The sequence below is a fragment of the Terrapene carolina genome, unplaced genomic scaffold (genome assembly GCF_002925995.2).
Source record: "Terrapene carolina triunguis isolate 2854851 unplaced genomic scaffold, T_m_triunguis-2.0 Scaffold58, whole genome shotgun sequence".
Taxonomy (NCBI): Eukaryota; Metazoa; Chordata; order Testudines; family Emydidae; genus Terrapene; species Terrapene triunguis.
In genome coordinates, this window is record NW_020664409.1 from 27,148,697 (window position 1) to 27,171,721 (window position 23,025).

General features: G+C 44.5%; 1 protein-coding gene across 1 annotated transcript in view; it reads left to right on the top strand.

The window, feature by feature from the left end:
- PIEZO2 (piezo type mechanosensitive ion channel component 2) overlaps nucleotides 1–23,025 on the top strand; it is a 279,377-nt gene that overhangs the window by 53,481 nt on the left and 202,871 nt on the right. The window contains exon 2 of the mRNA XM_026661020.2: nucleotides 12,828–12,870. The gene's annotated coding sequence lies outside the window, so the exon portion shown is untranslated. The remainder of the gene's footprint in view (nucleotides 1–12,827; nucleotides 12,871–23,025) is intronic.

A 23,025-nucleotide genomic window follows, 5' to 3' on the forward strand; every position in this document is an offset into this window, starting at 1 on the left:
CGTGTGGGCAGCATGGGAGAAAGCAAAACCGTGTTTGAAAATTTAACAAGTGGGCAGTGGAGGCTGGCATCAAAGGCTGATTGGAGGTGGTGAGCATAAACAGCTTGATACTGAGTGAACTGAGATGTAGGGTGGGGATTGACTATGAAGCACCTGGAAAGTGAAGATAAGCATCATACCCTCCACGGGGAGCCTGTGAAGGAATTCAAAAAACAGAGGGTGAACATGATCAAGGTGACAGGCTAGGCAAATGATCTTTGCAGCAGCAGCATACTTAAGGTTAAAAAAAAGCACTACAAAGAAAACATATTAAAAATAAGTAAAACTACACATGTGCTAATAAACTTATCAGTGTTTATCCCACCCCTAACACAGATATTGGCAGGAGCAGTCCTTCAAACCCCCACACAACGGGGATTGCCTTGTTGGTCACAAGTTCATCACAGTTTCAGCTCAGAACAAGCACGCTCATAACATGTTTAGTCGTTTTATACCGTTCAGGGATCTTTGATCTGGAGTTTCCAGGAGTAGCTAACCAGCGGACTACAGGGCTTGTGCCCAGAGTATAATAGCTTCAAAAAATTGGCTCTGGAGGGAAGAATTTGCATTTCCCTCCTTCCAAGTACTTTCTAGGAAATCCACTTTACACGTATTGTTCCAAAAAGTCCTTTGAAGTGCCATACAACCCCAGAACTGTACATAAATATTTGAATTTTTAATGCAAGAACTCCAAAGACTGAATTCAATAAGATTTAATTTCAGTAAGGTTTGTCCAGGATGTTGCAGGATATTGTCAGTCTGTCACATTAGCCATATACACACACACATAACAAGGCTTAGTAATATTGCTATTTGAAATACATTAATTTGGCCTGCCCAATTTATAAGTATATGTTCCCAATCATTTAAAATCTTTTTGAAAAAATTTAGTCTTTTTGATCCCCCTCTCCCCATCCAGTTAATATGGAATGAGTCACGGCTCTTTTTAATGAGAAAGCAATCTTTTTAGCTCATGACGACAATTTTATAGATACTTAAGGCACAGGAATAAATACACAGAATGCTTTCCCATGACAGTCTCTGATCCAGGGCTGAATTGTGCACTTTATTCAGCCGGAACTCTCATGGGAAGTTAGTTGAGGGTGAGTATACCAAGATGCTCAGGTACCGAAGTGAGGACTACAGTATAATACTTAGATAGAAAAAGCTAAGGGAAAAGATTATAGACCTATATTCTCTTCTTTTTTAACAGAGGGGCTTATCCCAGCAGTAGATACCTGGCAAATTCAGGTAGTGTGACTATTTGGGTCAGAAGGATGGGATTTATAAGGGAACGTAAACAGAGCCTGTAGAGACTCTTCCCACAGTAGTTCAGTGGAAGAGCTGTTCCCCAGTTTCATAAAGCTAGAGGTAAACCACACAATAGGCACAGTTTAAGAGAGGCGCTCTTGGCCTACGTTGTGTGCACTCCTAAATGAAGTATTGTTCTATGACAGATGTTGCTTTAAGGAAGGTTTCCTGGTAAGCCGTGTTTTGACACAGCCAGCAAAAGGATACATGTCTGAGAAGAACTATGCTTTCCAGCTGGCTGAAAAACTCCAGAAGGCGTACAGATTTGACTTCACAGATCACTCTTCACGCTGAGAGACAGCAAAAGCAGGATTTTGATCATGAAGCCAAAAAAAATTGATTGTGGTTTTGTTTGAATTCTGATTATTATATTTTATATGGGTCCTGTGGGTCCATGCCAGCTCATGTGGGAGTCAATCTTATAGCCACTTTCTTCTAAATGCAATTTTTTAAAAAATACCAGGTCCATTTTGTAAAAAAATCACTTTCCATTTTGCCAACTGATACAATTGCTGGGAAAACATAATTACGTCCTAGTTTCATTTTTTTAGGAAAGATAAAAAATGTCCAGCTTCCACTGAAATAAAATGGCAAAACTGCCACTGACTGTAATGGGAGCAGATGAGTTCTTACCGAAATAACAAGCTTTCAGGATAGATATATTTTAATCTACTCATCCTAGTGCACTGTGATCTTTCACCCATGGCCACAGATACTTCAGTTCCATGGACCATTGTAGCTCTGCTATTGTGGGTGTACTTCCTGATCCCCTCTTCCATCTTATTTGGGTGATGGAGTTGAGAACTGGCCGTGGTAGTTGGAATGAGACTACCAAATTGATAATCTGCCTAGTGTGTGAATAGGCTTTAGTCTTTAAACAGAGATACCCGGAACTCCTAAAGGCTGGCCATTAGGACAATTATAATTTTTGTTTGTTTTTCATAAGCATAGAGGGCATAAGCTAGAGTAATTTCTTTTCTTTCAGGCTGACATCATGAAGTTTGCAGCGGTATGACAAAATAACAAACATTGCCGGCTCTTTTAGTACTACTTCTCCTTACCCCACTGCTTTAAAGAGGAGACAAGCCTAGTGCATTTTATACTGGAATAATCAGGAAACCAAAGAAAATATATCTCTGTTTCTAAAAAAAAAATTTTGAATCTGTAAAAATGACATCTTACACATTTTGTCACAAAGTCAGTAGCTGCATTATTCTGTTTCCTCTGAGTTGACGTGATTTCCGTAGGGTGTATCCATCTATACAAAATCTGTACACAATGGTAAAGCTATACAGTCTGATTGGTTTCATACAAACTGGTGGACTCTTCACTGAGGACTCCAGATAAAAAGAGGCAAACTATATTTGGATTTGGTCTTAATTTGTATTTTCCTTCTCATCTTCTGCAAGGTATTTTAACCCCTGGTTTGCTGTGGTGAATTAGTTTAGGGCCAAATAGTGCCTGGTCCTTGCATGGGGTCACAGTTGGAGAGGCTGCAAGAACCATTCTTCCTGTTTAAAACCTCCAAACAGGGAGAGGCACAGTTGCAGTTCCTGCATTTTCTTACAGTACGACCCACCTCCAAGGGAATGGGGAGGAGATAAGGCCATGATAGGTCACATGCTATCAGATGTGTAGGGTAGTTTATGCATACTATACCCTTCTACAGGGATGCTGAAGTAGGTGTGCTTCCTTTCTGGGCTTGCACAATGGACCCCAGACTTTGCCCTGGGAGCTGCAAACCTATAATGTATTGACACAGTACGGCCTCAGGCTACTAGTAATGCTACATCTGTCTAATATATACCTATGTATGTCTAATACCTATAATTGCACTAGAGGACCGAGGCAACATGAGTCAATTATCTAGTAGTGGATTGTCTTCCTCCTTAGCTTCCTCAATTCACAGTAAGCAGGTAATAGTAACAACAACAACAAAGCCCACAACAAGCAAAAAAAACTGGGCGCTCTCATTTCACAAAGATGTGAAAAGCAAGTTTTTCATTTTATCTTCACTAGGTTGAATTCACCTTACTTTCCTATAATATTGTCTCACTAAGCAAATATGTGAGCATTGTGTGCATTTCACCATTCTTCCTGTTAAATGCAAGCAGTAATTCTTGAAGTACTTTATGCTTCATCTTTTGAAGAGTTTTTATGCTAGTGTAGTTAATGTAAGCCAGAATCATAGAAACAGATGGGAGTTATTTATGGTCAGGCAATCTGGAGCAGGTACCTGGAACAAAAGTCTAATTATAGGAGTACCAAATTAAGTGCAACAATTTTACTGTTTCTAATATGAAGTAGTAAAAGAAAAAAAGTGAGGTGAATTCTGAAACTTTAGGGGTGAATGCTTTCCACAACTAAGCCAGGGATTTAGGACTTGCTCCAATTCCCATTGAAGATGATAGCCAAATTCGTATTGACTATGGGAGCAGGATCAGCTTAATTCATAAAAGTGTCCTGTTGTTTTTAATCGGAGTCACATGAATTAATTTTGTTAATGCTTTGGAAGCATTTAGGACAAGTTTAAATCAAATTGTAATTTTTCTGTGTTATTCTTCAGCTTGTTGCTGCTGCTACCTCAGGGTGTTTACTCTTGGCTATTAGTGCAACTTAGGGTATGTCTACACTACGAGAGTAGTTCGATTTTAGTTAAATCGAATATGTGCAATCGATATTAGAAAGTCGAACGTGTGTGTCCACACTAAGGACAGTAATTCGACTTTGTCAGTCCACACTACCAGGGAAAGCGTCGACATTGGAAGCAGTGCACTGTGGGCAGCTATCCCACAGTTCCCGCAGTCCCCGCTGCCCATTGGAATTCTGGGTCGAGCCCCCAATGCCTTCTGGGGGAAAAAAATGTCTCGAGGGTGCTTTTGGGTAACTGTCGTCATCCAATCGTCACTCCCGCCCTCCCTCCCTCCTTGAAAGCGCCGGCGGGAAATCAGTTCGCGCACTTTTCTGGTCAGTGACAGCGCGGACGCCACAGCACCGTGAGCATGGATCCCGCTGCGACCATCGCTGCAGTTGTGGCCGTTGTCAACGCCTCGCAGCTCATCATCCACCTTTCACAGAGGCAGATAGAGAGAAATCAGGCGAGGAGACTACGGCAGCGGAGTGAGGACCTGAACTCCGAGAGTAGCACACGCCTGTCAGAAACCATGACACCCAGCGCCGAGGACATCACGTTTGCAATGGGGCATGTGGATTTTGTTGAACGGCGATTCTGGGCCCGGGAAACAAGCACGGACTGGTGGGACCGCATAGTGCTTCAGGTCTGGGATGAATCCCAGTGGCTGCGAAACTTTCACATGCGGAAGGGGACTTTCCTGGAACTTTGTGAGTTGCTGTCCCCTGCCCTGAAGCGCAAGGACACCCGCATGCGAGCAGCCCTGACTGTCCAGAAGCGAGTGGCCATAGCCCTCTGGAAGCTTGCAACGCCGGACAGCTACCGGTCAGTCGCGAACCACTTTGGCGTGGGCAAATCTACCGTGGGGGTTGTTGTCCTGCAAGTAGCCAAGGCAATCGTGAAGGTACTGCTGTCAAAGGTAGTGACCCTGGGAAACGCGCAGGCCATCATAGATGGCTTCGCTGCGATGGGATTCCCAAACTGCGGTGGGGCTATAGATGGGACTCACATCCCTATCCTGGGACCGGGCCACCAGGCCAGCCAGTACATCAACAGAAAGGGGTACTTTTCAATGGTGCTGCAAGCACTGGTGGACCACAGGGGACGTTTTACCAACATCAACGTCGGATGGCCGGGCAAGGTTCATGACGCTCGGGTTTTCAGGAACTCTGGTCTGTTTAGACGGCTGCAGGAAGGTATTTTCTTCCCGGACCACAAGATAACTGTTGGGGATGTGGAGATGCCTACAGTGATCCTCGGGGACCCAGCCTACCCGCTAATGCCCTGGCTCATGAAGCCCTATACTGGCGCCCTGGACAGTGAAAAAGAACTCTTCAACTACCGGCTGAGCAAGTGCAGCATGGTGGTGGAGTGTGCTTTTGGCCGTCTCAAGGGGAGATGGAGAAGCTTACTGACTCGCTGTGATCTCAGCGAAACCAATATCCCCATCGTTATAGCAGCTTGCTGCGTGCTCCACAATCTCTGTGAGAGCAAGGGGGAGACCTTTATGGCGGGGTGGGAGGTTGAGGCAAATAGCCTGGCTGCTGATTACGCCCAGCCAGACAGCCGGGCGATTAGAAGATCCCAGCGGGACGCGCTGTGCATCCGGGAGGCTTTGAAAGCCAGTTTCAAGACTGAGCAGGGTACCCAGTGACTTTTAAGTTTGTGGACACAGAGGCTGAACTTGCCCCCGTTTCTTTACCCAGTTACCCCCTTCACCCCCTTCCCAAAAAATAAAATCTGTTCTGTTTTGCTAATGAACACCGTTGTGTTCATTACTGTTTTCGCGGGAATGTTTTAAACCTGGGTTTAGTGTTGTGATGCTAATGATGCTTCTAAACTGCCCTCCCCCGCCACAAAGTCACAGAGCAACCCCGCCCCCCCCCCACAGAACATGAAAGCCACCTCCCAGACTGACCAGGGTAACTAGTCACTGCACTGTGTATGTGCCCTGCTGCTGGGCCTGCCCCCTGCTAAAGGTGACTGTCCTGTCTAATTACCAAGCCCCTTCCCCCCCCTTCAGACAGACTCTCCTCCAAAAGAAGAGGATGGAAACAGTAATGAACAGAAACGTATTTTTTATTAACAACCACACATGGAACGGGGGGGTGAAACTTGGACGGGGTCTTGTGTGAGGCGGGTAGGAAAGGACTTTTCAGATTTTGGGGAATGAGAGCCTTCTAGTGCTATAGCTGTCCGCTGGGGTGGAGTGAAAGTTTTCACGGCCCCTGCCGCCCCTCCGTGTTTGGACTTTGGGTGAGGGGGGTATGGGACTTGGTGGCGGGGCAGGGCGGTTAGAGAGAGACTGCAGCGGGGCTCTCTCCTCCTGCCTCCGGTCCTGCAGAACATCCACAAGGCGGCGGAGCGTGTCCGTTTGCTCCCTCATTAGTCCAAGCAGCGTTTGAGTCGCCTGCTGGTCCTCCTGTCGCCACCTCTCCTCCCGTTCCATGTTTGCCCGGTGCATTTGGGACAAGTTCTCCCTCCACTGTGTCTGCTGGGCTGCCTGTGCTCGGGAGCATCCCATTAGTTCAGCAAACATGTCTTCCCGTGTCCTCTTCTTCCTCCTCCTAATGTGCGCTAGCCTCTGGGCAGATGTGGCTGTGGGAATTGGAAAAAGGGAGTGAATTCCTGAGACAGATCAATGTATCTGTGAACAGAGAACATAGTCTTTCGCTGTGAACAAGACCATGCAGAGCACCTATCACACGCGCACTGAGGACAAGGTCGAATTTTCGGCCCTTGCCTACAGTGCCTGCGGTCTTGCTGTGGCGAGCTGAGGAGCGGGGCAGGACACCGGACTTTGTCTAGCTGCCAAACATGGTAAGCCGTAGACTTGTGGCTGCTTAAAACTTTAAGAGTGGCACTGGCCTCCTTTCACATAGAAAGCAATGCGAGTCTCTGCTGGCAGCAATCCTGCAAGCATGAACTCTGCCCCTGTCCCAGCCCCTCGCGGCTGTAAACCGCGTGGCTGTAAACCGGCGGTTGCAGTTCTGTAAAGGAACGGGCAAGCAGTCCCAATACTAACTTTCCCCTACCTAATTCAAAGCAGGGCGTCATGCCAGACATCACCCTCCTGAGGGTCTCGGAGAGCCAGAAGGAGAGGATGCTTCGGGACAGCCTGCAGAAACCGGGGCCATTTGCTGCTATGCTGTGCAAGGCCATGATTCCCGAATACCTGCTGGCGTTGTGGCAGGGAAACATTTCTTACCACGGGGGGCCTAATAAGCTCTCCCTGCCAAGGAACCTGATAATTAGGCTGGAAAGACACCTGCAGGAGGCCTATGAGGAGTTCTCCCCGGAGGATCTCGCCTCTATCCCCGGACACATCGACCAGTTTTTGGGTTAGGTGCCCTTGGAGGGACAAAAGAGTGGAGCGTCTTGGGCAGTGTAATCATGAAGCGGACATTGTTGAATTTTCTTAAAATGGTTCGGACTATACATTGAAGCGGCCAAAGACACAATAATCATGATACCCTTTGTTCAGATTCCCGTTTTGTTGCACTTTCCTGTTTACATGTTTAGAAGCACTTTACCCATTGTTAATATTTTAAATCTTCCTGTTCTGTTATAAATAAAAGTTTACATACTTGAAAGCACTTTAGCTATTGTTAATATTTAAAATATGCAAGTTCTGTTATAAATAAATGTTAAGATATTTAAAACACTTACTGCTTGATCCTTCCCCTGAATCTGTGTCTGGCGTAACGGCGGGGGATGGTTGGTAGGGGATCTCTGTGAGGGTGATGAAGAGCTCCTGGCTGTCGGGGAAATCAGCGTGGTAAGCGCTGTCGACTGCATCGTCCTCTTCATCTCCTTCCTCATCTTCCCCGTCAGCTAACATGTCGGAGGAACCGGCCGCAGACAATATCCCATCCTCAGAGTCCACGGTCAGTGGTGGGGTAGTGGTGGCGGCCGCACCTAGGATAGAATGCAGTGCCTCGTAGAAACAGGATGTGTGGGGCTGGGATCCGGAATGTCCGTTTGCCTCTTTGGTCTTCTGGTAGCCTTGTCTCAGTTCCTTGATTTTCACGCGGCACTGCGTTGCATCCCGGCTGTATCCTCTCTCTGCCATGGCTTTAGAGATCTTCTCGTAGGTCTTTGCATTCCGTCTTTTGGAGCGCAGCTCGGCAAGCACGGACTCATCTCCCCACACAGCGATGAGATCCAAGACTTCCCGATCAGTCCATGCTGGGGCCCTCTTTCTAGTCTGGGATTGCACGGCCATCTCTGCTGGAGAGCTCTGCATCTTTGCCACTGCTGCTGAGCTCGCCACGGTGTCCAAACAGAAACTGCGATTCAAACTGCCCAGACAGGAAAAGGAATTCAAATTTTCCCGGGGTGTGGCTGGTCAGAGCATCCGAGCTCGGACTGCTGTCCAGAGCGTCAACAGAGTGTTGCACTGTGGGATAGCTCCCGGAGCTATTAGCGTCGATTTCCATCCACACCTAGCCTAATTCGACATGGCCATGTCGAATTTAGCGCTACTCCCCTCGTTGGGGAGGATTACAGAAATTGATTTAAAGAGAGCTCTATGTCGAACTAAATGGCCTCGTGGTGTGGACGGGTGCAGGGTTAAGTCGATGTAACGGTGCTAAAGTCGACATAAACGCCTAGTGTAGACCAGGCCTTAGAGGTTTACACTACTGAGAATAAAATAGGCAACTCTTAAAGTGTTTGAGGTCATAAACATTATAAAATGGGACTCCATAAAGAGATACATTTTAAAAAAATGCAAAATGGTCGTTTCATTCTTGGCAGGGTTTGTTTCAGAGGAGTAGCACGTAGTTGAAAAAGCACTTTACTAAGTAGCTGCAGCCAAAGGAGGATTTCAAACCAGTGGGAGCCCAGTTGCCTGGTCCCCCTCTCTCTACACAGTGTGGCTGTGTATGTGTCATATAATTGAATTGCATGGGGTGAAAGGTAACAGACAACCAGTACACTACACAAGAATGGAGGGAGCCGAAATGTTGACCAAAGACACCAAGGCTAACCCCTTCTCTTACAAAAAGTGTTAAAGGATCTTGAACGTTCATGCAAAGCAGATAGATTCCTATCCAATATACATAGCAGCACCACCACAAAGCAAAACAGGGAGCCAAAGTGACTGTATTCCATTGTTATGTACATAATCCTGGATTTGAGGGCAAATTCAATAGTGTAGTCATAGTAGAATATATATGTACCTCGTTCAGTCAATCTGATTGTTCACTCAGTCTTGCCCAACTCTCTGTGCAGTCCTTTGGATGCAAGCACCAAATGTGGCATGCAGACAAGAGTTAAAATGCAGTGACCAAGAAATCATAGTCTTCCTGTATGTCTTAGTGAGATAAATAGAAATGAAAATTGAACAATTATGTTAAAAAAATCTCTATATCTTTATCTTCTATCTCCATTTGAATCTTGTGCGCCTCTCTCTTGACTGCTAGATGTTGCTGCTAGCCTAATGGTAAATATATCACTACTTGAAAGGATCACCTCCAGGTGTTAAATAGTCCATCCTCGGCATTCAGTCATGCCTTGATCTGAGATGGCTTGTGAGGGTGGTTATGATTTTTTGTGCTGTAGACCCAAGCCCACTTTAAACTGAGTGGAGTAGTGTTGTAGCTGTATTAGTCCCAGGATATTAGAGAGATGGAACAGATTGTTTAGCATAAGTAGTTAACGCATATTTCAAGGGACTATTCAAGGTGAATGTGTTAACTACTTATGCTAAACAATCTGTTCCATCTCTCTAATATCCTGGGACTAACAGCTACAACACTGCATACATTTGGTTAACACATTCACCTTGAATAGTCCCTTGAAATATGCGTTAACTACTTATGCTAAACAATCTGTTCCATCTCCTATTTAGCATTACACTCTGAGTAAGGCTCTGTCTACACTACACAGCTTTTAGTGACATGGCCGTGTCTCTACAGCCGTGCCACTAAAAGTCGCACCATGTAGCCACTGTTTGTCGGCTCTCCTGCCAACAAAAAAAGTCCACCCCCAACGAGCGGCATTTGCGTTGTCAGCAGGAGAACAAAATGTTTCTTTTGGGAGGGGCGGGGGTTAACACCTCTGAAAGACAAAAGTTTTGTCGTTCAATTGCCAGTGGTGACATAGCCTCAGTTTCCCAGACCTGAAGAAAAGCTTTGTGTAAACTCTGAAGATGACCAGTCATTTCACACTGATTATCAGTAGGCCTCAGTTGGTAACAGCTGTCATCCAAGAGCAGAAAGGGCATGGGATGCAGAGTCTGAGCATTTACTGCACCGTAAAAATAATTTTATTTTAAGCATTTCCAAAAATGTATGTAAACCAAGTCTGCAGTTACGGGCAGAGAAGATGAAGATCAAAAAAAGGGGATTTCCAGAAACTTTTAATGTAGAGTGTTAGTGACCAAACTCTACACCAGTCTGTATGCTTAGCTAAAATAAAAGTCAAACATCGATTGATTTTAGGAATGTACATTTTACTGCGATTTTTTTTTTTTTGCAAAGATTATTTTAAAAACAGGAGATTAAATACTTAGATTTGTTCAGCAGGCCCTAGTGGCCTTACTATTGCTCTCTATTTAGGACAGAGGTGGGCAAACTACTGCCCGCGGGACCCTCTTGCCCGGCCCCTGAGCTCCTGGCCCGGGAGGCTCACTCCCGGCCCCTCCCCCACTGTTCCTCCTCCCCCGCAGCCTCAGCGCGCTGGCACAATGCTCTGGGCGGCGGTGCTGCAGAGCCACGGCCTGACCCGGTGCTCTGTACTGCGCGGTGGTGTGGCTGGCTCCAGCCGGGCGGCAGGATTTGCCTGTCCTGTTGCTCTGGGCGGTGCAGCTGTAGTGCCACCAGCCACTGGTGCTCCAGGCAGCGCGGTAAGGGGGCAGGAAGCAGGGGAGGTTGAATAGAGGGCAGGGGAGTTCAGGGTGGTGGCCAGGGGACGGGAGTGTGGATAGGGGGTGGGACTGTCAGAGGGCGGGGAACAGGGGGGTTGAATGGGGGCGGGGTACCCGGGGGGCAGTCAGGAATGAGAGGAGGGGTTGGATGGGGTGGCGGGGGGCAGTCAGGGGCGGGAGGTCCAGGGGCGGTCAGGGGACAGGGAGGGTTGGATGGTGCAGGAGTCCCAGGGGGGCCATCAGGGAGTGAGAAGCGGGGGAGAGGGGGGATGGATGGGGGCGGGGGCCAGACCACGCCTGGCTGTTTGGGGAAGCACAGCCTACCCTAACTGGCCTCCATACAATTTTGAAAACCCGATGTGGCCCTCAGGCCTGAAAGTTTGCCTGCCCCTGATTTAGGAGTGGGTGAAGGGAGCCCTACAAAACATAATGCCTTTACAAAACAAACTTCATTTTTTACTACATTAGGTTTAATAGGTATAATTTCTAATTTAGAAAACAAAAGTGGCACTGTAATACTTAATAGGTAACATAAATGGGGAAATAGATAATTTTGGGAGTTAACCACTTCCTTACTGGTGTACTCTGCATAGTTTAGCAGATAAAATAGAAACCACCTCAATGCCAACATTTATATATATAAAAACATAAACTTCACTAAAGTTAGGGTCTTAAATAAGTGGCCTGATTTTTAAAAAGTGCTGAGCACCCAACAGCTCATTTGTATGTCAGTTTTGGAGAAATCCCTTTGACAGAATAGAAGGGGATTGATAGTAAACGATATATGGGGATTCGTCCTGCTTTGAGCAAGGGGTTAGACTAGATGGTCTCCTAAGGTCCCTTCCAACCCTGATATTCTATGATTCTATGTACTGGGATTTTTTCCCACTGACCGCAAAATGTCGTCATGTGCTCCACGCACATTCATCAGGCAGGACTTTGATCTGCCAGTGAAAAAGATGTTCTCCATTTTTTCATAAGAGATGGATCTGAGCTACAGAGTTCAGATTCTCCAAATACAGCTGTTTGAATCTGAACATCTCTTTTTCCCCCCCACCCCTCTATTCTCTATAGAGCAACATCCAACATAGCTTTTTCTTTTTGATTTTTCTGTTGTCCTAAACATAATTGATGGGGAGTTATCTATGATGTTGGCAAAAGTCTGGTGACAGAGTTTTAGTTAATTTGTGCTCCCTCTTTTGGATGATTGTCACTGTAGCAGCAAAACAATATTTCAGGGTCATTCATTGACAGGAATTACTGTCTCTCTTACAGTTTCTGTAATTATATTTCCCTCAGAGCATAAAGTATTGGTCAAGTTTTGAACTTTGGCTTTGCGGTTGCATCCCTTTAACTACATGGGGCTCAATCTTGCACGATTTACATGAGTAGTCCAATAGGAGTCAATGCTATGAAGTCAGTTGGACTGCTCACATGGTTAGGGATAACTCTTTTATTTATAATGCTTACAAGATTGAGTCCTTGACTTATAAAGAAGCTTTAGAGGTGTCAGTATTAGATGTTTGGAAGATCTGCATGTGTTAAACAATCAGTAGACAATCTTTTCACAATGTTACTTCATTTAAAATAAAAGACATGGTGGGATTTCCAAAGGTTCTGTTTAACTTTCGACAAGAATCTATATGAAGATTACCAGTAAAACTAAAAGGTGAAGTTTCAAGAGTGTAGTGTGTGAATATGCTGATTCAGCAATTTCAGCAGGCCACATTTGAATTTAAAGACAACTGTGGGAGTGACCAATTGCTTTGCAATGGGGAAGGGGTGATGTAAGATGACACCTTAAAACAGTCTATGTCACTCAGTGGTAGTCTGTTCTGGCAGGTCTCCATTTAAAGGTGTTTTCAGTTGGGTGAAAAAACCAAAATAAAATACAGACTCTAGCTACAGAGAAGAAGTGGACGAATAAGAGAAACTAAAAATTAGAGGTTCTTTATTCAATGTTTTTTTTTCTAGGTTCTACATGGGAGAAAACATTACGACAGATCGGTTTTGAAAGGTAAGCAGTGAATTTATCTCCTATGCATGTTACTGCTTAAAATACAAACAAAAAAAGAGATGCGCGCACACAGGTTGGCAAAGTTATTTACGTTGATTGATCTACATTATCTGGGATGTCAAAGTTAGGGGGAGTGGTATGCAGAGTTACTGGCAGGTTCACAACTTTCATTTTTAACTATATCTGTGATGATCATGGAGCACAAGGTTCTTTTGTAAATCTGGCTCACAATAATTTCATTTGGGAGCAACATAATGTACTAGGGTTAAAGTAGGCTTCATAGAGTATTTGGTTTGAAGTCTTACCGCTGAATGAAGGTATTGCTGCTTTCCTATATTTTTCATAAGACTTCTGAACTATGGCATATTAACTAACAAAAACGAATGAATGTGGAAAAGGAACACGATTGGCAAAGCACTATTTAACATCGGAGAAAAATCCGGAATTCAGCATTCCTGAAGTGCAAAGCCTTCTTTCAGCCAAACATAACCACAAGGTGGTCATACCAGAAACGTATGTCTCTCTTGGAACTTAAACTAGGCCAGGCCTTGCTAAAGAGTAATCTGTTCTCAAGACTGGAAATACTCAGTCCCCTATATGCCCATCTACAGACATGAAGCAGAGTTATCTGCTTCCTGTCCATATAGAGCTTTGATCTTCTGTCTAAACCAAATATTTCTAGACTGCACCAGAGTGTGGTAGGGCAAGGCATGGGGCCACTATGAACTGGACTAGATATGTATGAGAGAAGGGGAGCGTTGTCTTTTAACATTACGCATAGGCTGCCTGGTGCCAAGAACATAGATGGCCTTTTCAAAGCCAGGGTGGCGTTGAGGAGAGGAAAGCCTTTCCTTTTCATTGTCTCCACTTAGTATCATCTTTCTAGCTGCTCTCACTTTTATTGCCTTGTTGCTTAATTTAAACAACTTGCCTGTATTTAAGTTAATGGCTAGTTCATTGAACCAGAATGAAACTATTCTGCACAAGGCATAAATTGGTGCCTTAGAGCTTTTCTATTACAATAAAATGTATCTTTAAATTTAAACCTCTCCCTTGATTAAAATCCTCAGACATTAATAACAATAAATGAAAGGCGGCTCTAGTCACTCTTGTCTAAAAGCATTCCACTTCACTAATTCCTCCTGAGCACATAAATTGACTGAACACTGAACCACTGTAGTATCAGCAAATGTAAGGGGTGGATCAATACTACCATTAAACAACTTGCCCTCAGGACTTCAAGGACAGTGTCCCAGAGTCATTGCCCAGATTTATTCTTAAGGCTCAGCATTAAAAGTTATTTGGAAATAGAGACTCTGAAAGTTGTCCACACATTTCTCTACAGCTTCATTTTTTTTTTGAAGTTTACAAAGAACTGATGATACCCTTATTGATCTATTTTTAAAACATAATAATTTTGAAAGCATCTTCATTGTATGAATTTAACGAAATGTAGGCCCATTGTATTTATTCTGTGGTATATTTAATTATATATTATTTCAGTGGTAGGCTTACTTCTGTAAAGACTGGAGGATCACATACAGGGCGTTTGTACTATTTTTGGCAGGGGACAATTCAGGGAAAGAATTCATTTTTATTTTAATGCCTTCAGAGTATTAACTATTTGCAGGGTATATGTTGAAACACTATTTTCCCAAGAAGTTAAAAGGACTGAGGGGAAGAAGTTATAATTTTGAATCTTTGCAGCAGTAAAAGTCACCGTTTGATTTGCCTTTTTACAACTTCTGACAACATATATAAATAGCATTGCTGAAAAATACCATAGGTCCTGGTTGAAGCAACATGATTGAATATTCACTGAAGAAGTAACTAAGGATTCATGGCAACATATGTATTTTAGTAATGTGTTTTAATTTTCAGTCCCTTGGGGAGAAATTGTCAATTTAATGCACTGAATAAATTAAAACAAAACAAACTACTACCCATCACTAAATTTAAAAAAATGGGCCAAATTCATCTCTTGGGTAAATAATATATATTATTATACCTATTATGAGTTTGGCCCAACATTTTTAATCTGCCAAAAATATTGATTGCATTGTCCCATGTTTTTAACAGGAGTTAAACAGGAAATGTGGGAGATGAGATGGTCTACTAATAATTTAGTAGGTAAACAATCATTCTGGCCTGCAGAAGTCTCACTTCGCCAGCCAACCCTTTAAGGGAAGACAGTCTATGTAATGGTGAATTACTTTTTAAACTTTTAGTGAGGATTTTATGCCTCTGAAAAATTAAGAAAAGCATTGGATATGGGGTGTTTCATTTTTCTTTCAGAGAGTTGTCATGTCTCGAAGTTTGCTGAACTCTGTCTTCAGGCCTCAGATCTCAGTATCTTAAAACCCCTTTTTTTCTAACTATATTTAAATTCAAGATTAATGGCTGCCCTTGGTTGCTTTCTAAATCTTCCTCCTGTGGATGAATTGCTCAGAATAGAGAAATAGCTTGTTGACTGAGTTTAAAAAAAAAAAAAAAAAAAGTCTTGAGGAGCAGGGTCCTGGAAATAATTATCAAGATAGGCCACAGAATTCTCTTCCTATCTTCTTCAGACTGCTTTTTCCCATCCTCCTGTCTATGCTAGACTCTAGAAAGAGACAATTCAGCACATATTATGCCAGTGGATAGATCAGAGTTTTAGAGCTTGTTTCCATTGCAGAAAAGGTCTTATGTGCACAATTTTATTTCAGAGCTTCTCAAAAGTCAGAAACACTGAGACTTGTTTTGATCTGAAAACCATCCAGGATTTCATTCCAGGATGGATCATACCATGAAAAATTTAAAAACTTCTGTCCACTCATTTTCATGTAGTCATTTGGCCTAATTCTTCAGTTTTCTATAATCACTTACAAGAACCTTAATTGTAATGCAGTACACTGGACCTTTTTGTAGTGTGGGGATCATTCTGGTTTTAACATTACTTAAATTATAATTATAATTCCCTTTTATTATATTCTGAGTTTATTATATTTAGTTTATCATCATTCATTAAAATCATTCAGGCTTTCAGTTAAGATCATGAATTAGATCTGAAGTTCATTATTTGTGACATCTGACAGGATCTTGTCCATGTATAGGCAGACTGTTTTTACAGTGTAGTAAGTCTGGAAGATATAAAACACATTGGTCCGTTACAGAAATTATGCATTTTCAGTTGTTAGGACTAACAGCATTGGATGCATCTTTTCTGTAGTGTTGTGCTGCTCTTCCCACAAGTTAAATCTAATTTTATTTCTTAAAAGGCTTTTTATTTAGCATGATATTCAGTCTATGGTGCAAAACAGGGAAATACTGACTCTTTCATTGCTACAGTTTTCTTTAAAGTTTATCACTTGCTGCTGCTATTTTCCCAAATCATGCCAAAGTGGGAAAACGGTAGTTTCAACTAAAGATAAAATGTATGGCAGGCTCGAACCTGTCAGGGATTAGAAATACAAAGGGCACAGTAATATAGATTACTTATTTTAGGTTTTACGTATAGTGCTCATTAGAAGCTGCTAGTATTTAGAAAAGATTACTATCTTGTCAGTAGGTGTAGTCATGGAGAAAAGGACTTGTGGAAGACATCAACAATCTAATAATAATAATAGTCTTCTGTATATTTCATGAGATAAGAGCCTCAAAGCATTCAATTGGAATGGATAGTGGATTTTGGAAAATAAAATCCATTCTGATCATTTCTATTGTAGACAAGATACTAACATGCTCTCATTTGTTCAACAATACACAATTCTCACTGTAGAAGATGGCCTTGTGAAGAATCTGAATATGTTCATGTATGCCAGGAAATTAGGTGTTCTCCTAGGGCAACATTTGTATTTCAGTTACACTGATTTAATTAAATAATTTAATTGAATAATTTAATTGAAGCCAATGTATTTGGTCCTTGATGTGTCATCCACATGCAGGAATTTTCTCTCTGTCAGTTCAGATGGGCATGGAAGAACAAAACAACCTCTTTCCCCCAACTCTTAAATGAGTTGAACATTTAAGCCAGTTTTGTTCAACAGAATCTCCATACTTTTTCCTGGTGTTTTCAAACAGTCTTCTTTATAGGACTTTCTTGATTTTATGAACATCAGGTGTTCTTACAGGAAACTAGCTCATATTTTATTAAGTGATCTGTCAGAAACATACTTTGGAGGTTCAGTGTTTGTTTTTTGTAAGCAATGTCTTGGTTTTGAAGTTTTTCATTGTTTAAAACAGCAGTATTCTCCTATGAACAGTGCTTTCCAAAGTAGGCAGAGGGAGAATCAGGTACCGGTGGGTACACCACATTGTAAACAATCTTTTGATGCCTGTAATACCTATAGCTTGAATTGTAAATAGGAATGAGATATGAATACAGAGAGGAGAATCTTCACCATTTGCAAGCACATCCCTCACAAGGTGTGGACTAAGGTGTAGAGCTGTGTAGATGCACTGTCATTGGCACAGATAAGAGTTTGCTTTTCCCAGAATGCAGGCAGGTTTTAAGATGTATGGGGGAAGGTCAGTCCTCAGAATCATGGCTTTAAGAGGGCTAGACCAGTACTTAAAGTATGGGAAACCTGTATGGAAAGAAGAATGTAGGTCCCTTTCTTACTGCGACATTTCAGATTAGCTTGATTGACAGAAGGAAATGAAGACACTGAGTATACATTTCAGGAAATTAGGCCCTGATAATATACAGGGCATGTCATTGTTACTTTGTGGTTACATGATGTTTACTCTGCAGTTGAGTATTTACATTGCTGTTGTATTTGTATCCTGCAAAACAAAGAGACACCAAGAGATCTGGTTGTCTGAGCCTTTATGTAAGCACTCCTTGTGAGTCCAACATGCTGCTTTTTAGCATGAGATAAATTAAAAATGCCGGAGCTTAAGTAAAGTAGCTTTATATCCAGGAAATGACTAGAGTTAAGAGCCTTTCAATTAAATGGAGTGTATCTGGGTTTGACAGATTTAAATGAAGCTCTTATTGTTATTGATTGGGTTTTTTGGTTTTTTTTTGAGCCATTTACAAGTAAGATAATTGCAACATACTATAGTAGCCGTCACCTTTATTGAAATCTATACAGACTACAACATCTGTGCATTTGGATAAATTAGATGTAAAAAATGTTTCATTTTATACCTCCGTCATAATGAGAATACGTTAAAATGTTGAGTTTATTTGTTTACGTGTAATGTAACCTCTTTCTAGTCTTTTAGTGCTAATAACTAAAGGTTGCTGTATGATGAGAAAAAACCCCAAACAAATGGATAAATATGTTTGTGGATAAATAGGCTGACTTTACTCCACTGCTGTTTGAGGGGTTGTATTGTTCATAATTTGTGAGTACTCCAATAACCACCAAATACTTGTGAAAATGTCCACAAAGCAGGAAAGTATTATGAATTTTAGCACATTCATAGCAGAGGGTACGTTGCTCAATATTTGCTTGTTCAAAGATTTTTCAGTCCTCCAATCACAGAGGAGAAAAATACCACATGACTAGAGTGATCCATCACACACCACAAATAATGAAAATCAAATAGCTGAAACAAATAATTTCCAAAGAACAGGCTGAAAATTGTTTGGCAAAATATTTATGAATAATTAATACATTTTCAGGTAATCATCATTGATTCGTAGATACTTTGTCAACAGAGAAAAAGGATGAATTCACAAGAACTGTTATAGATTCTTAGATTTTACGGCCAGAAGGGATTGGTATAATCATCTAGTGTGGCCACCTGTGTATCATAACCCATAAAACCTCAACTAGTAATTACTGCATCAAACATATAACTTCTGTTTCAGCTATAGTGTATTGTTTAGAAAGACATCTAGTTTTGATTTGAAGACTCCTGGAGATGGAGAATTCACCACATCCGTACGTAAATTGTTCTAATGCTTGATTACCCTCATGTTTAAAAAATTGCACCTTGTATCTAGTGTGAATTTGTCTAATTTCACCTTCCAACCACTGGATCTCAGTATACTGCCTTCTGATAGATTAAAGAGCTATCTACTGTTAGGAGCTGTCTACTGTCAGTTACTTTTAGGCTATGATCGAGTCACCTCTTAACCTTCTTTTGGATAAACTAAATATATTGTGCCCACCACAACCGTATACAGTGTATCCTTTGTCCCGCAGGACAGAAGGAAAGAAGTCATTACCCCTAAAAGGACTCCATCTGCAATGGGTGGAAGGGAAGGTTTTAGGGTTGCCAACTTTCTAATCACACAAAACTGAACACCCTAGCCCTGCCCCTTCCCTGAGGCCCTTCTCCACCCCCGCTGACTACATTTCCCCCTCCCTCCATGGCTCACTCTCCCTCACCCTCACTCACTTTCACTGGGCTGGGGCAGGGAGTTTGGGTATGGGAGGGGGTGAGGGCTCTGGGGTGGGGCTGGGGATGAGGGGTTTGAGGTGCAGGAGGGGGCTGCAGTTGAGGCAGGGGGTTGGGGTGCTGGACAGAGTATGGGCTCTGGACTGGAGGTGCGGGATCTAGGGTTGGGCCGTGGATGAGGGGTTTGGGGTGTGAGAGGGGGCTCTGGGCTAGGACAGGGGGTTGGGGCGCGGGGGGGTGAGGGCTCCAGCTGGGGGTGCATGCTCTGGGGTGGGGCTGGGGATGAGGGGTTTAGGGTGTAGGAGGGGGTTCCAGGTTTGGGGGGAGCTTAGGGCTGGGGCAAGGGGTTGGGGCGCGGGCTTACCTCTGGCGGTTCTCGGTCAGCGGTGCAGTTGGGGCTAAGGCAGGCTCCCTGTCACCCTGGCACTGCGCTGTATCCTGGAAGTGGCCAGCAGGTCTGGCTCCTAGGCGGGGGAGCCAGGAGGCTTCGCATGCTGCTCTCACCCGCAGGCACTGCCCACCCCCCCAGCTCCCATTGGCTGCAGTTCCTGGCCAATGGGAGTGTGGAGCTGGTGCTCGATGCAGAGGCAGCGCGCTGAGCCCCCCACCTAGGAGCTGGACCTGCTGGCCGCTTCCGGGGCACAGCACGGTGCCAGAATAGGTAGGGACTAACCTGCCTTAGACTTGCAGCACTGCCGACTGGACTTTTAACGCCCTGGTCGGCAGTGCTGACCAGAGCCGCCAGGGTCCCTTTTCAACTGGGTGTTCCGGTCAAAAACCGGACACCTGGCAACCCTAGAAGGTTTACTTGGGTGGGGCAAGGAGGAACAGGAAGTGGCCTGACCAGGTGGGGGAGGCACTATCCTTACAGGTGACCAGAGAGGGGAGGGAGGAAGGTATTTATACCCCGGGGAGTTCCGGAGAAGTCCTCGCACCTGGGACTGGGCTGGCAACAGTCTTCACTTCTAGGCAGATTGCAGCAACAGCTCCAGATGCCTGCACGTGCTCACTGCTCCAGCTCCAGATGCCTCCCACATGCAAGTGTAGTTAGCAAGGGAGAGGGTTCAGGGCTTGGGTACCAAGCATGTGGAAGGAGGGGACCCCCCCCCCACCTGAGGCAGTAAGGGGAGGTGTAGAGCCAGGGTCCCAGAGGCACAGGAGGAAGGGGAACCCCCATCAAGCTGTCATCAATTGTGGATCAACAGCAGCTGCTGTGTGGAGGCAGCAGAGGAGCCTGACGCGGTTACACATGGTCACAGGGACCCACCGTATGGTATAGGGGGCCCCTAGGAGCCTCAGGGTATCCAGCAGAGTCCTTGTAAGGATGGGTCAGAATCACCCCAAGATCACAAGAGAAAGAACGGAAAGCAGCAGCAGTGGGAGGCAGTGACAAGACCGTAAGAAGCGTGGCTGTTTTCCCCCGGGAAGAGATTTTTTTCTTGGCTGGGGGAGGGCGAACGAACCCCTTAGTGGGCTGAGGACATAGCTGAGCTCTCTCCCCCCTACTCCACCCCATTTGGCCCATCAGTTCACTGCTGGGCCTCAGCGGTTGGGCAGCTCTGAGTCGGCCTGAGTGGAGAAGTGCTCTACAGGGAGTAAGGGAATGGGTCAAGGAGGGACATGCTCTGGGATCAGTTGATGCCCCTTGTACACCTTTTGGTGGCCCGGGAGCAGGCATTGCATGTGACAGTTTTTCACCTGCGTGTGAACAATTGGAGGTCAACTTGATGATTTGAGCTAAAAGGGATTTGGGGCAGATGCAGGATTTTTTCCCCCGGGGTGACAATTGTTTGGTCTGAAATGTTGGAATGGAGGGTATGGCAGGTATCATGAAGCCTCTGGGGATTTATAAGGCCAGGGGGTATGTAAGGTGGATAAATTCATATGTGACCAAGGAAGATTGTTAATTACCCATCTGCACATGTCTTCTGGGTGGGTACTTGACTTATGCAGTGATACACCTCTCTGACCGGGGAGCAGATATATTTTGTCCCTGTCAAGGCTGATTCCCCACTCTGGCTGAGTGCAGAAGGTGGGGGCCAGCAAGGATTCTAAAAATTAATACTTGTCACTCCGGGCTTGTATTAAACTCCCAAGGTTACAGCTTCTCTCTGACCTTGGATGGGTAGGTGCTGCCACCACCCAAATGCAAAAAAACCCTTTGAACTTGGGACTTTCTCCCTGTGGGGGTACCTCAAGCCCTTTCACCCTCCCTCCCCCTCACCCCAGGGAAGAGCTAAAAAAGAAAACAAAGGAAATCAGCTGTTGCCAGCAGCTAATTAAACAACATATGCACAAACCTCTTAGGACACAAAAAACCCAATCCTGTTCTTAAAGGTAAATTTTATTAAAAACAAAAAGAAAGAAAATATATCTGGAACTTAGGCTATTGCTAGAATTAAAAAGAGCAAATATAATAATTAAACATCAAGAATGGTTTTCTTGAGGTCCAGCTTAATGGTTACAAGCAAAACAAAAGCATTTAGGGGTTAGCACAGAGAAGTCCACAAGCCATAAGGAAATAAAAGAGAGAAACCTTATTGCATCTTCCTAGACATTTCCTGATCCACTTACATATCTGGGATTTCAAGTGAGTAGTTTCTAGGTATGATTTAATGATTTTTCATACCTGGCTTAAAGCTTCTTACAGCATTGCTGCTCTGTCTCCCCTCTCCGGGAGAACAGCCACAGACAGACAAAAGGGGAGTCTTGTTTCAATTTTAAAAAGTTCTAGCCTTCCCATTGGCTCTTTTGGCCAGGTGCCCACTCACTTCCTTTAACCTATGCAGGCAGTTAGACTTTTTAACCCTTTACAGGTTAAGCAAGTAGAGAACAGCTAGCAAGAGGGATTTTATAGCTGTCTGGCTGGGTGTCCATAAAAGAGAGCTACCCAACCCCACCCCTTCATTTATCACTGTACCATATTAAGGAAGGAATTAGTAAGAATCTGAGAACCTGGTGGGTGCATCAGGGGAGGCAGCCAAGGTAATTGCTGGTACCTCCTTGTTGCAGATGTCCAGTGCAGATACTCATTAGAGAAGCAATATAGTCATCAGAAAAAATCAACTGGAAGGGGGTTTAGAGGAAAGCATCCCTTAAGGAAGCTAGGGAAGGACGTTCAGGGATGCTAACATGTGGTACAGTGGGGACCCAATCCCCCTCCTTTTATAGCCCCTTTAACTTTCATATGAGAGAGGGGTGGTGGCATCCGAACAACAAGGTGGCTGGGACCAGGTTGGAAAGGGGGAGAGCTGATGCCACCCCCAAACAGAGGGAAACGATTAATGATGACTAAGGCGGCGAGTTTGTCACAGAGGTCAAGGAAGTCACAGATTCTGTGACTTTCCATGACTTCTGCAGAGGCCAGTGCAGCTGGCCCAGAGGCCACCTAAGCAGCTCGGGCCACTACTCCCCTTTCCCCCAGCAGCAGCAGGAGTTTGGGTGTGGGAGGGGGCTCAGGGCTGGGGGTTGAGACGCACCTACCTTGGGGAGCTCCCTGGAAGCAGCGACATGTTCCCAGCCAATGGGAGCTGCGGAGCCAGAACTTGGGGCAGAGACAGTGCGTGGAGCTAGGAATTGAGGGAGGGCCATGTCCTCACTTCCGGGGAGCCACGAGAAGCCGGGTAAGGAGCCTGCCAGCCCCACCCGCTCCAGCACCAGCGGGGCTCCCGGGCCGCATGCCTGCTAGACTGTCCCCCCCCCCCCCCCCCCCCCCCCCCCCCCCCCCCGGGCCGCCTGCCCCCCCTCCCCCAAGTTTTAGTCAGGGGTATATAGTACAAGTCATGGACAGGTCATGGGCCATGAACTTTTGTTTACTGCCCG